The sequence below is a fragment of the Haliaeetus albicilla genome, chromosome 16, assembly GCF_947461875.1.
Source record: "Haliaeetus albicilla chromosome 16, bHalAlb1.1, whole genome shotgun sequence".
Classification (NCBI taxonomy): Eukaryota; Metazoa; Chordata; class Aves; order Accipitriformes; family Accipitridae; genus Haliaeetus; species Haliaeetus albicilla.
This window is the reverse complement of record NC_091498.1, coordinates 22784528-22799442: the sequence shown is the minus strand read 5'-3', so window position 1 is coordinate 22799442 and position 14915 is coordinate 22784528. Positions and strand designations below refer to the sequence as shown.

The 14915-nt window shown below is 42.9% G+C and overlaps 1 protein-coding gene across 2 annotated transcripts in view; it reads right to left on the bottom strand.

Annotated features, from left to right (window-relative positions):
- The window catches only part of FAR1 (fatty acyl-CoA reductase 1), a 41546-nt gene extending 29250 nt beyond the window's left edge, over positions 1-12296 (bottom strand). For both annotated transcript variants that reach the window (XM_069803930.1, XM_069803931.1), the window contains exon 1: positions 12151-12296. The gene's annotated coding sequence lies outside the window, so the exon portion shown is untranslated. The remainder of the gene's footprint in view (positions 1-12150) is intronic.
- Positions 12297-14915: the final 2619 nt, after the last annotated feature.

Genomic DNA, 14915 nt, shown 5'->3' with positions numbered 1-14915 from the left:
ACTCAGTCTAGGAAAATAGCTCAACTTCAGTCTATTTTTACCTCTACATGCATGGTCCTTTACCACCCTAAGTGGCTGTTCCACGTAAACTAAAGGTCATATTAAAATATAATCACAAGTAGATACTTCAAATATGTTGACAGAAGACAGGGAACCAGGCGTCTGCCAATTGCTGGCCCTGCTGGTATTTTGCCTGTGTCAGCAAAGACCCCTGACAGTGTTAGGCTGAGCCTTCCTACAAATTATGCTAGGCCAGAGAGAAGGTATAGTTAGCCGCCTGGTATAAGATCTGCTGGTCTTATATCGACTACAAAAAAACCACACAGTTCCACAGATTGTACAGGTTTCCAACCTTTTCATCAATTAAGTCTGTTGGGTTTTTTACCCCAAATAAGTGATCAGAATTCTCACACAAACTAAAGATTTAAGTTAGCCTCAACGGATTGTTACTTAAATCCAGCACAAAGCTAAAAAGTATTGTAGGTTTTGCTTCACTTAGGAAGTTAGCTATGAGAATTTTCTTGCCCCTCCCTTAATCAACCGCTTGGAAATTATGTCTAATTCTAGATACTGGAAGACTTTCTAAGGACAAATATACTGCTATTTCTCACATTAATTTGGTCTTTGGACCACGACCTTTATGACCTTTAGAACTCAACCTGTGCCTCAGGCTAACTTCAAGCCATTCTGTTAGGTCCAATACACCAACATCTTTACCATAACGCTTGAACGGCTTACTTTTACTGTAGAATATGGACACACTTCCACCATGTTTTATCAACCTGTCTAATTAGACTTATAAAAATAATAAGCTGATGTAGTGAAAATCTAGTTAGTCTCCTATAGCAGATCCACACACAAACCATTACGACCAAAACACTACCAAAAGGGACAGATTCCATAAAAACATGACACTAAAAAAAACCCAACAAAAATGACTCTCCTTAAACACAGATGGAGTGTTTCTTAAGCAAGTAAGAATCACAACACTGAATACCTACACAGGACGAGAGCCTTTCTTCACCTACCACCCAAGAATAAAGAAATGTAACTTCTAAATATGCTTAGTTCTTCTGAAACAGCAGGCTACTGCAAGGAGGAACTTATCAAGGATACAACATCTTGTGTATTGTTAGGAGTGAACAACTACAGGCTTAATTTGCACTTTTTGCCTGAAAAGTAAGTAAATATTTTGCAACACTTATCTACATCTCAAGTATCTGTCATATTAAAGCAACTGTGCTGTGCTTTTCATGTGCTTATATCACAATGAAGCCTCTGAACAAGCTCGAAGTGATTACTTGCCAGAAATGAGTTGTCACCTGCACAAGCCCCAGTTTCAGCAGTCTGGGTACAAAGTCTCATGGGTTTTGGTCCAACACTCCAAATCTTACTTTGACTCCCTTTTTTGACAAGGTTTGCTCCTGCATTTACTAGTAAGGCATCTAAAAACTGGTAATGGGATACAGTAGCAAGTTTAGAACAGAACAATCACTACTATTTCCATTGGCCACAGCACATCATCCAAAATTGTTTCTTTGAAGGTTGATGAGATTGAAAAAGGGGGATGAAGGGAAAAAGCTATTTATGTTATACCACTTTTGCCACATATTTAAGAGACTTTAATGCAAATTTCAAAGCACACCTCCTGCAACAAAGCATAGAGAGCAAGATACAGCATGCTTATGAGTAATTTTTTCCTGTTCAATGTAAGATACAGGTCTGTTGTCTCCACTGTGGCTCTTTAAGTCACAATTAATGCTCTTATTCAAATACGTCCTCATAACTATTTTTTTCCTGGTCTTTGCATACACCACTCAACTCCATTTTCTCATAAAAATCTGCATGCTTGCTTCCACATATAAGACTTGTGTTCCCTCAAAGAGGGAAGAGAAAATTCATGCAATCATTACTGCACCGATTTTGTCACCAAGATCCAGTTTTGTTATGATTCCTACATAATCTTGTTACCAATTTACCTGCCTAACCATAATTCATATTTTTTACCCCTTAAGACTCTATGACAGTACTTCAATACCATCAGTTCACTTGCTCTTCCTCAAAGGAAGGCTTAATACTACTCCTGACATAATGCTGTATCCTCAGTCTGGAGGCCTGTTCACATGGGCAGAGACAGCCTCTGGCTACATAAACACAGGAACCTTACTACAACACCCAGTACATGGGCTGCAGTCCAACATCCGTTTCTAAAACCTAAAACAATGAAAAAGAAGTTATGCTGCCAGTCGAAATACCTGTGTTGCTAGGGTCCAGCTTTTTAGCTAACTGAAAAATCTGACAATATTTAGGGTCACGCAATGTAAAGAAAACTAGAAGCCAGAATAGATCAGAAAGTTTCCTGCCTCGGTTATTTCTGACCATAATCCTTTGAGTATGAGGTTGGTATCAGATCAAAAATAATATAACTATGCTCCTGGAACTCTTACAGAATACCAGACCTACAAAATATCCAGATGCAAAGCTATGATTAAGTATAATGATGAAATGGGTTCAGTTAAAAAAACATGAACATACATAAATACTCACATTCACACTTGAGAGGCAGAAACACCTGTGTGTTTGCAGGCTAATTTTTTTTTTTTTTTTTTTTTTTAAAGGATCAACAGAAACATTTCCTTTGAGAAACTCTCAACACCATTTTCCTTTACACTGCTCTCTGACAAGTAGCCTCTGGTAGACTTTATTCATTAAAATTTTCCACACTACGTTTGTCTTCTACGTCCATTCCTGTAGAATATTCCAGCTAGAAAGCAGAGCTGGTGACCTTTTCAGAATCACACATTGCTGTCAAAGTTACAGCAGTAAACACTGGGATTATAAGGGAACTGCTTAGAAGCACCAAATTTGACCTAAGGGTAAACACCATGTATGGAATCTAGGTGCGAACAAAGTAAGTCTGAAATCAGCAGCCTATGTTTTAGCCTTTCTAGTAGGACATCTCAACCGAAGGAAAGGGAAAGAGTGTTCCCATTCCGTACCTACCCTTCCCTGCCTTCTCTGAGAATGCATCTCCACATGGCAGTTAGCATAGCATTGCTGGCAAGTCCGGATTTCAAACTCACAAGAGGCTTCTCACATGTATAAAAGGTAACACAAGTAATATGTTAAAGTTCTTTGTGGCAGCAAATTACTGAAGAACTACATCATACAGTGTTCTTAAAAAAACAGTTAAGAATATGTGGCTTCCAGTGGAAATTTAATTTGACCACCAACATGTAACAAGCTGGAATAGGTCTAGAAAAAAATACCTACCTTCCAAGACAACATAGCAAAATCAAATTTAGCATTTTAAGGTTGATATTTAAGTGTCAGCAATCGTTTTATCTAGTTTTAGAGTGCAACTTGTTGCATGTTTGCAATTACTGAATTGTAGCTATTTACCAGCAATACATCTTTCCACCTGTTAACAGATGCCTCTTCAAACACGCAGACAAATAACTCCTATCAAATACAAAACCGTCTAATGCACACTTTGGAATATCTGAATCCCTGTATCGTAGCTACTTTTTAAGCTAGTAGGTAGTAATGGTCAAGAAAAAAAGAAAAATGACAATTGAAAGGATTAGTAAGAGTTCCGTAAAGAATTCTTTCTCTAGAACAGGGATGTTCAAAATTACCAGATGACTTGTAGGGACAAACAGCCTTTGATAGAGAAAGCTTCTGTTAAGCTGCTACAGAGAAACTGATGCTAGGATACTTCTGAAATCACAGGTTCAGGGCTAAACCAATGGTGACACTTTGAAGATACTGCTTATTTGAAGGGTGCTGTCCTTTGATAAATCTAGAGCTCCTAAGCACTTCAGTAAAAAAACCCCACACTCCAGGACCCTAGCCAACATTCCCCATCTTGTAAAATATTCTAGTGTCCGAGGCTGAGCAAGTGCTATTATGGAGCAAACAACGGCAGCTCTGTTTGCCTTCAGAGCTACTGCAGCAATATTTAACTCATTGCTTCAAACAGAAGTCTCCAAATCTCGAAACAAGGACAATCCTGTTTTTAACAGGAAAAAGATCAGTTCTCAGATTTGTCCAAACACAGATCAAGATGCTTAAAGATTTGCTTTCCAAGTGCCAGGAAAGGCTGCTGCAGTTCCACTGAACGTTTAAATGCTAAATCCAGCAACCAGAAAGAGTGTGCATGGATGTCCTTGTTTGAGATTAAATGGTCTGTTTTCTAGTTTATCACTGACAAACATTAGGTCAACAACATGCTCCCTCCAAATTCAGTCATATTGAGATTATCACTCACATGAAACAGAAAACATGTATTTCCCAACCTCTCAAGCGTCAGCAACAAGCTACAAAGTTCTGCAAAAATACAGCCTCCCCCTTTCCCTCCGACAGCTTGAGCCCAGTACTAGCAGTAGTACAACGGAAATAAGTCTAAAAGTAAGGTGGAAGAAACACTTTGTTTATGTATATTCAGGAGATTAAATCCATTTAGACATCAAATCTGAATGCACCAAATATTTTTTAAACACCACACATGCATGCATCCAAATCATTACAGAAGTCCCTCATCCAGAGCTTCAATTGCCACATTGCAAGGACACTATAGCAAGCCAAAAAAAAAAAAAAAATCTAAGAACTGGAGAGATTGGAGAGATTCAGGCAACAAAGGAAGTAATATTTAACTCATCTAAACAAGGTTACTGCCAGAAAGACAAGCCTGGGTCATATCATGATATCATGTCTCATTTCATTTGGTGCCTTGCTTCCACAAAAGTATATCAATGAATGCTATCAGCAAAATGTCCACATTTTCAACCACCACAAGGGTCAATGATCTGCCCTATTTGGACAATACCTATCCAGCATATCACCAAAGGATGACAGTTTGTTTGTCTTCACGGTCCAAGGTTATACCCATTGAGAAACCTTATCTGTGAGAGATACTGTTTTAGAATAGGAGTAGAGACTGAAAGGATGGAACAGAGTATTTCCTGTTGTAAACTGCTTTTGGTGTAAGCTAACCTTAAAGCATAGCCATTCCAAACTTCACAATCACGTGGAAGATTTGTGATTCTTCCCACAGCTAGCAGAAAGACAAGCTTATCCACATTTTAGACTTCATCAACATTCTTATCTACTCTCTGCAAGGTCATTTTCTTTACTAGCTATAAGCTACAGTTCCCTGCAAGATAAACGCGCCAAGAAAATTTAACACATCTCCAGGAGCTGGCAAACACATTGCCAAGTTTGGAAGCTAATTAGAACAACTGAGTTTTGAAGAACTATCAAAATGGGTCCACTAATTTAATATTAGCTAGCCAGTCTTTGGCTTATGCCTGGTAGTATGCCAGATGGTTAAGTGTCTCACTACTCTCTTTCCAGACAAGTAACTGGAATGGACTCTGGTAAGTTCTCTCGTGTATACCTACATGTCTTTACTGATGATCTCTACAAACAAGTGAATCGCAACAGAACTAAATAAATCCAAAAGATTATACCTAAGTCATCACAACTGCAGTATAAATGCCACCAGAAGACCCAAAGCTGTATGTGGTATATGCCCAATTTGTGGCCAGCACTCAGTATATTAGAGCATTTCTGAAAAATAAGAATAGACATGTCAAACTAGTTATATTCTTCAATCTTGAGGATGTTCAAAGAGACTAACCTACTATCAATGAAAAGATTTCTCCACTTTAAATCATTTATCTATTGAAACACAATACCAGTTAGAGTAACTAATATAGTTAGGTCAAAGTTTACATAACTGTTACATAACTTATGTCCACAAATAAAATAGACTTGCTTTTAAAAAAACAATACTTCTCCTCACTATTCTTAACCACAGAAATATGCTAGACACTGGAAGTTTTTCCTGGACCGTATGCTCCTCAAGTTACATTCCTCCTGGATAGAATACTACCTCTGGCAATATATACATTCAAGGTAAGGGGCATTACTAAATTGATTTAGAGGAGACTTACCCAATACTGCATATGAACTATTTAACAGCACTACAGCATTTTGAGACTAAAATCTAGATTGATACCAGACATTGAAGTCGTTTTGTAACTTCCTTTAAGACAACAATGACAAAAAACAAGCACAGCATTCACTCGATTACTTTAGGAAGACTATGAATTTGGGCTAACTCATGACCACCCAGTAATTTATTAGCAGAATTCAGCCCAACCCACAAACTATTTCATTTGCCATTTTAAGACACTTTTGTGAAAGTAAGGTACTTTGAAGTCAGGGCTGTGCCTGAAATCATGGAGTCTTTAACCTCTTCTAATCCCTTAGCCTTACAGAGGGGAACCTGACCTGGCCACTGTTGAGTTGATCTCAGCAGAACTTTGTCATTAGAGGTATTCGATGCATGTACATAAGAAGTATCTGTGTAACCATGGGTTCACATACCTTCTTTCAGCCAAAATTCGGATTTTTACCACAACTTCCATTCACTTACGCTTCTATTCAGAGGGATTCTGTACCAGATGACTTTGAAATTACTTCTAAGTACTCTGTTTACAAAGTACTAGAGTGGCCCCTTGCTTTGCTGTAATTACATTTCTCTTATAGTAAGTCCCTCCTCTGAAAATGAATTAAAACAAAGTAAAAGGTTTTTAGTATCCCTTTATAATTCGGTTGCAAGTTGATGTTTTTCTGAATTGTTTACTGTTTGAGCTTAGTCTTCAAGTGCACATTGAAGAAAAAAAAAAATCTCTTTTGGTATAATTAACCTCATTTTTCGAAGTTGCACAGAAGGCATAGATCAGTTCAGGAGTTAAGCTATTACAGTAAAGCACATACCACGTCAGAAAATTTACTATAGTCCATCTCCAGTTCACGTGGAAACATGTTTAACACTTATATCCAGTGAGCTTTCAAACAAGTTTTAAGAAAACAAGAGGCAGGCAGATTCAAGATTTGCTGAACAGGATCATAGTTCCAGATCATTTTACCCAAGTTAATTAGAAATCTGCATTAGAAATCTCACTTGTGCTTTTGGTTACAGAGGGATTACAAGATAAAGCCTCACTGTTTATCAAGGTTGCTGCATAAATCATGACTCCAGTTAACCCCAAAAGGAGAACAAAACCTGTCTGAAGAACCTACCTACAACGTAAGAGTAACACTCACAGTTGACTACTACATAAACTGCTAAAGCTACAAAATCACTCAATTCTTATTCAGTGCATTAAAAAAACATAAGCCAAAAGCATCAATTTAGCCTTCATATGAGTAGGTTGATATCCAGTCCAGGTTATCACCAGGAAAAGCCGCAGCAGCAGCAGGATGATTATTGCTCCAGTTGTTACTGTGATACTGTCATTTTGCTAGGAGGGGAAAGCCAAACACCAAGTGGGGGGGGGGGGGGGGGGAGTGTAACAAACAACACTCAAGTGGCTCATCATTTTGCCTAGTTTCACTGTTAAGAGACAAATCTAGGTAATTAAAACCCAGATTCACATTCCTTGTATTGATCAGACAGGACAAGGATTAACTACCCAAAAACTGCACCTGCAATTACATTCTGTTCAAAACATCAGAAGGACAAGATAAGCCACCTGAGCTAGTATTTTACTAGAATTTCCTTGGCACATATTATGAAATTTATTAACAAAGCATTTACAATAAGAATACGCCATCCAGAACAAAAAAACCCAAACTCATTCCTCCCTTGCTTTAAATAATGTATATTATTACCGAGTTAGAAGGCTTGAGTAACATTTTGCAGCAGTCATTACACAATGAATTTGAAATCCTAGGAATCAACACTTCCAGACTCCTTCCATTCTTTCCCATACATTTTACAATTGAAAATAAATCCAAAATGACAAACTTTGCTGATCCTCTCAGCTCCTGTCAACTGAAGAGTTTCAGGTAGTTTAAGATTTACAGGGTAGGGGTGAGGGGGAGCATTATTTGACAGATACACGTGAATGTTTAGTACTAATTCACTAACTAGACTTCTGTAAGAAAATCCTCAAATGCCCTTGATCATGGTTCTCCAAATTCCAACTTCTAGTGCCTTTGTAGTAAAGGACACTCCATAGTAAGCATGCTCACAGCTGTTGAGCTGATTGTCAAACAGCTGTAAAAAGAGTTTAATGTTAAGGAAGAGTTCTAAAATCTTCAGTCAAGTCCTCCACAGCTGCAGCCAAGAACTTGACTCCTTAATGTTTAGGTGAGCCATTTCAAAATTCTTCATGCAAAACCACAGTCAAAAAATATAACATCTTTACATGGTGCAATTCAATGGCTTTCCAATGCAAATCAATAAAGATATTTCCTCTCCCATTATGTTCCTGCAGAAATTCCCAATAATTCTTCTGAAACCTAAAAATAACTCATCTGACAACTGCTCTATCAAGTTGTATTTGAAGCCTAATCACCTCATTTAAGAAAAAAAAACCACACGTTTACCTTTCCTTTTTTTCAATACATGTAGAACAAAACCCTGTGAAAAAATTAAAAGCCCATTTTCACAACTTTCTTATCTTTAAAAATAGCTTAAACACATACATAGTTAAAGCAAGTTCTACTAACAGATTGCCTACCTGTCCTACAAACAGGACAAATAGAAGTGAACACCAATTAAGCAGGATGCATGAAGCCTCTCTCTTCCTTCTCAGAAAGGCAGAGGTATTTACTCCACTCCTGTAGCTGATACTGATCATGTAGATACCAAGGGCTTCGACCTTACACTAACAGATGTATTACCTGGATCTATCAATTATGCCTATTGCACAAGAAGCCCTACAAATTTACAAACATCAAGCTGAACAATGACATGAAAAGGTTGGCATGATGCAGTGATATATAGCTACCAACACCAAATGGCAGCTTAGGAAGATCTACTAAGCATAGTCTTTCTAACCACACCCAAAGGAAGAAAGTAATAGGTACACCACACATTCTTTGAGAAAGTTTGGAAAACGCTTAACAAAGTGTCCTGGTTTCAGCTGGGATAGAGTTAATTTTCTTTCTAGTAGCTGGTACAGTGCTATGTTTTGGGTTCAGTATGAGAAGAATGTTGATAACACACTGATGTTTTCCATTGTTGCTAAGTAATGTTTAGTCTAAAGTCAAGGATTTTTCAGCTTCTCATGCCCAGCCAGCAAGAAGGCTGGAGGGGCACAAGAAGTTGGGAGGGGACACAGCCAGGACAGCTGACCCAAACGGGCCAACGGGGTATTCCATACCATGTGATGTCATGCCCAGTATATAAACTGGGGGGAGCTGGCCAGAAGGGGCAGATCGCTGCTCAGGGACTTAACTGGGCATCAGTCAGCGAGCAGTGAGCAACTGCATTGTGCATCACTTGTTTTGGATATTCCAATTCTTTTACTATTATTACTGTCACTTTATTATTGTTATTATTATCATTATTATTTCCTTCCTTTCTGTTCTATTACACTGTTCTTACTTCGACCCATGAGGGTTTTTTTTCCTCCCCAATTCTCTCCCCCATCCCACTGGGTGGGGGGGAAGTGAGCGAGTGGCTGCATGGTGCTTAGTTGCTGGCTGGGGTTAAACCACAACACAAAGACAAAAAGAACAGTTTATTGAAAGGGCCTCACTGTAAATCCTGGGTTGAAGACACTCAGAAGGAAAAAAAAAAAAGCAAATAGGAAGACTTCGTCTATTCAGAGAGACAGTATTTGTTAGGACTGTTTGCAGCTTCCAAAATTTAAAAGTGTTGAGGCTAAATAAAGCATAGCTGGAGGACTGTATTACTGCAAGGCTCAGAATTAGCAACTGGGAGAAACACTATGCGTGTACATGAAGGTACTAACCATGCCCAGCCGTTCAATGATGGTAAGTCCTCCAGCTACAGACAAAGTACTAAGCTAACCAAGTACAAGTTTTGATGATATTGGTTCCTCTTCAGAAATTTTTGTTTCCTTTTTTAAGTTACCTAGCAGCTCGGCTTTCTACAGACAAGTAACAGGCATACTGTACTGAACACAGATCCTCCTCAAACCTTAGTATATTGTGACAAAAAACCCAAACATGCACACAAGACACACAATTTCTGGCTGGAGAAGCTAGCCAAACCTGAAATCACTGCAATGATACAACTATGTTTTCAACGACATCTAACACATTTTCTAGCACTTGCCTAAACTTTCAAATTGCTGTATAACCATTTGAGTTTATCATACATCCCTTCCAAGCACTGGGAGCACGGTGCTTGTAAGGAACTGTGAGATCCTACAAGAGCTAGAACTCAGACGCAGGAAGATGACAAAGGACCCTTTGCTTTATAGTAGTCAGGAGGAGATTCAGTTTGCGCTCTCAGGAGCTAAGAGGTTCTGTGGATGGACTGACTCTCCCATTTGCAGGAGAAGTGCTAGTACAGGTATTTCAAGACATCTGTTACTTCAGCTTTCAAAGATGACTCTCTTACGCAGAATCACGGCATACTGTCAGGAGTTGCACTATAAAACTGACACTTAATGATGCTCTCTGCTCACATCTGGCTAGTAGATATCCTGTACATTTTCAAAGTCTGAGGAACACTGAATACCAAATGAGGGGAAATCCTTTGCTATTACAAAAGTTACAGTTTTGCTTCAGTGCTAACTTTTTATTGTCAGTTGCTTAGGATGATTAAGATGTTGACAGGTTGGGGTTTTTGTAACTACAGGAAGGAAAAATACTTACGTCCAAAACATACCTCTACATTAGACAGCCACACTTAATGGAAAACAACTGCCCCACTCTGCTTTTACCGTTAAAATTGTCTTTAGTAAAGCTTCATTAGACCTGCAGTCCAGCATAAGGTAAATAAAGACTCAGTACTTGCAATAAAAAGTTACAGATCTAGATTGGCATATTACTTTATAGTTCTGCAAGAGCTAGGAGGGAAAAAAAAACCAAAAAACCAACAACAAAAAAAATGCAAAGTCAATCTTTCATATCCAGTTGTGGGAAGGGAAATGGCTGATTTTTAAGCCACCTATATCTGAGAGAAAGGTCCAAAAACAGGGTAGAAAAAAGGAAGAATAAAGACCCTAGAAAGATATACCTAATGCATAATCTCCAAATTGCTGAAATAATGGTATTTCAGTTATGAAGCACAGATATGATACACAAATTAAGGAAGCTGCGGGTCAAGAAATTCTAGCCTGCTACAGTACAGATGGGTGTCACAGACTGTAAAACTCCTACATGTTCCACTTCTGGTTTAATTATTATTGAAACAGTTATTGAAATAAGAAAAACTTTCAGCTGCTAAAGCTGTGAAGTAGGTTAAATGAAATTAAAGGTTTCTACTTCCATGGGATTCAAGCTGGTTTCAATTACAAGTTTGCTACCAACCAGCATTTCTCTGCAATTAGGCACACTTTAAACTTCACTCAAGAAGGTCTGTCTGGGGACCCACGCGGCTCCTGCTCCACAAGGAGTCCAAGCCTCTACCCAGAGTCAGGGGCTGCCGCACACACCAAGAGCGATCACAGCTCTCCCTCCGCTGCAATTTCCTGAGGCACGGACCCATCGAAGCGGGACCGCCGTTCGAAGAAACAGACCACCTCGGTTCCCCTCCCCATACGTTCTTCTAAGCGGGAGAGAAACTTGCGGTCTTTTCTTTGCCCTAGCCGCAACTACCGGAGCTCCGAGAAAGGGGAACTACCGCGGCAGCACGGTGGGAGCTGGCAGAAGCCGGAGCTGCTTCGCAGGAAGAGCCGGCGCGCCGCTGCCCGCGAGAGGCCCATGCAGCGCCGGGAGGGCAGAGCAGGCGGAGAGGGAGGGAGGCGGGCGAGGAAGAGCAAGGGGAGATGGGTGGTACCCGCCGGCTCCGGGCCCGGCGGCTGGCGGAGCGGGCCGCCGCGGACTCCGGGGCGCTCGGCCTCGCCCACGCGAGCGCGCAGCCCGGCGGCGCCGAGGCAACCGCGGCTGCTCGGAGAAGCCTCTGGGCTCTCCCCCCGTCCTAAGCATCGATGCCGGCAACCGGGCTCCCCCGCCTGTAAGGCGCCTCCGGCCTGCCCGCCACCACGGCGCGCCTCGGAGCTCCCCGTCCCCAGCGCCTCCCCCCCCCCCTTCCCCGGCAGCCTCCCGGAAACGCGCGACGGCGGCCGGCTCCCTCCGCGCCCCCCTCGCAGGGCCGCGGGAGGGGATGGAGCGGCTCGCCCCGACTGCCCCGCCGCAGCTCTGGCGGCCGCTAACCTGCTCCGGGCGGCGTCCCCCGCCGAGCCTCTCCGCCCGCACCGCGCCGTGCCGTGCCCCGCCGCTCTGAGGGGCTCGGGCAGCGGTCCTAACAGAGCCGCTCCCGTTGGCCGTTGCGCACACGGTACCCGCCCGCCTATTGGCTCCTCGCTCCGCCGCTCGGAGGGACGAGGACGCCGGGGGTTGGCGGCTGCCAAGGAGCCCCACCCAGTGCCGCGAGCTCGGCGGGAGGGGCGGCCGGGCGCGTGCGGGGGGCCGGCGGGGGGGGAGCGGCCTCAAGTCCACGCGCGCGCGCGCGCGCGCGGCCCCCTCTCCCCCCCACCTCCGCGGCGGCCGGGGACTCGCGCGCGCCCCCCGCCCGCCGAGGGCCGCCGCCCCGCACCCCCGCCCCGCATCCCCGCCGCCCCGCGGAACCGCTCCCCCGCTCTCCCCCCCCGGCCTCTGCCGCGCCGCCGCCAGGCTAGACGGGGGCGGCCGGCGGAGCCCGCTCCGCCGCCGCCGGGGGAGCCCGCCCCGCCCTGCCGGCTGCGGGCTGCGGGCCACGGGCGGGCCCGACTCGCGTGGGGACGGCTGCCGCGCGCCTCCCCCGGCTGGGAGAGGTGCCCGCCAACCCGCCGGTGGCCGCGGTGATGCCGCTTGTGTCCCGTTAAGATCTCTGAAACTTCCGAGCGTGGGGGACGCTAAGGCGGTTCCGCTTGAAGTCGGCCAGAAGGGCCAGAACCGGCTGGGGCTGTAAGAGGGGCTGCGGGAGAAAACCGCGGCCTCCGCGAAGGCGAAGCCGAAGCCGGCGGTGAGGGGAGCTGGGGGCCGGCTCGGGCAGGGGCCGGCCGTTCCCACTAGGCCGGCATCGCCGCAGCGGCAGCGCTGGGGAAACTCGCAGCGGCTTGCACCTGCAAACCGAATGCCCGAGGCCCCCGGCTGGTGTTACCGGCGCAAGGTCAGCATTGCCAGCATATTCCTGATCGACGGCCTGTCTGTGCTACGAAAATCGTCGCGCTGCACTTGCCTCACCGTTTGTTACCAAATGCTGTTAGGCCACAAAGAAACCTGCCATTATGCCATGTCCTGCCACCATGTGCCGTTTGTTTCACAACTAAATGTTGCACGGATGGACGTGCCTCAGCTTAAAAATGAAAAAAAAGCATTCAAAAGTTAGGAAACACCCTATAGAAGCTTGCACAACCCGTATTAATTCAGATTATGGTGCATATGAAGTAGTATATGAGGATCGTTGTAAACACAGTCTTTGCTTATGCAACTGCATGTTACTTTTTCAGAATGGCTTCTGCCTAATCCAGGCCATGAGAATGGGAGCTGTGCTCACATGGTCTGCAGCAATTCAATAATGATTTTATCCGTATTGTAAGGTGTGTGTTCTCGTGATTTCTCTGCTCCATACTAGTTAAACCTAGTGCCTAAGTACTTCTTCACACAGTATTTGGAATCACATAATTCCTTATCATAACTGTTAGTGGACAGTTTTTCAAAGACGCTATTCCTCGGAAAATACCTGCTCGTTGAAGCTGAAGCATTATCCGATCACCTGCCGTATGGGAAAACCAACTCAGGCAGTGCAAAGACTTTGAGTCCAAATCTCCCACATTCCTGCTGAAGGGTTTTACTACTTCGCTGTACACTATTACAGCACCAACGTTTCCTTTTTGGTTCTGGTGAAACCCTGACGTACGGTAGGCAGCCTTACTGACTACAGGGATGAAGCTTTTTCGTTTCAGATTCCCCAGTACGGAAGAGTCCATTGCAGCAGAGAGATGCAGATGCAGAATTGCAGTTGGTGCACATGAACTCTTCAGAAAATTTAGTTTTTAAAATATCCCTATTCTGTATATGCAAATTAAAGTTCCTCAGATTGTTACAGAAGTTAAATATGGTTGCATTTTTCAGAAGTCACTTTGTAAAATGTGGCTGTGACACCAAATGGAAGTAATGGGGAAGTTACTAGTAATATTTCAATGTGGCACAGCAGTGTATTTTGTCCAGTCTCATTTTTGAAAACAGCTAAGAAATGGTGGGGCTTTAAACCTTGTCTATAGTAAATGCCATATCATCTGATGATTGTCATAGCTCATTAATGGTAAGTTATAATGCAAGGACAGTGCATTAACTGATGCGCTCAATATAAATTGTTGATTATAATAATAATAGAGCATGTTGGTATCAGGATTTTAAACCCAATTTCTTGGCAGAATAGGGGAAAATCAGAAAAATACATGTGAAAATTATCAAGCATGTATTCTGTAGGCTGAAAATACCTAATCAGTGTGGTCTCTAACTGAGTGGCAAAGTACAGCATGAAAGTCACAGATTTTCTTCATTTTTGTGTGTTCTGTGACCTCCGTACCTCTGATGAAAAGGTCACCGTGCCATCATCATACATCAAATATGTGCATTACCACAAGCTGACTTAATGGCAACACAGCAGAGCACAGTATCACAAAATTATTTCAGATGCCATCAGAATGTAAAATAAATACAAAGTATTCAGAGCACACTGTTGTCAGTTTGTGTTGATCATCGGTGAAGTATACAGTTCTGCTCAGTGAACTCCAAATACCAACATGTTGCAACGTACTGTTATCTGTCTGGATCAGTCTTACACTGCACTAGGACAAAATGACTTCGTAAAGCAGAGTATCGCAGTGACACAGCTGAGTTCACAACACTGTAAAACTTCTTCAGGATCTCAAGAGCCTCAGAAATTGTGGCGATACTGTGAGACGTAACGATCTGGGGTTTTTCCAGATTAC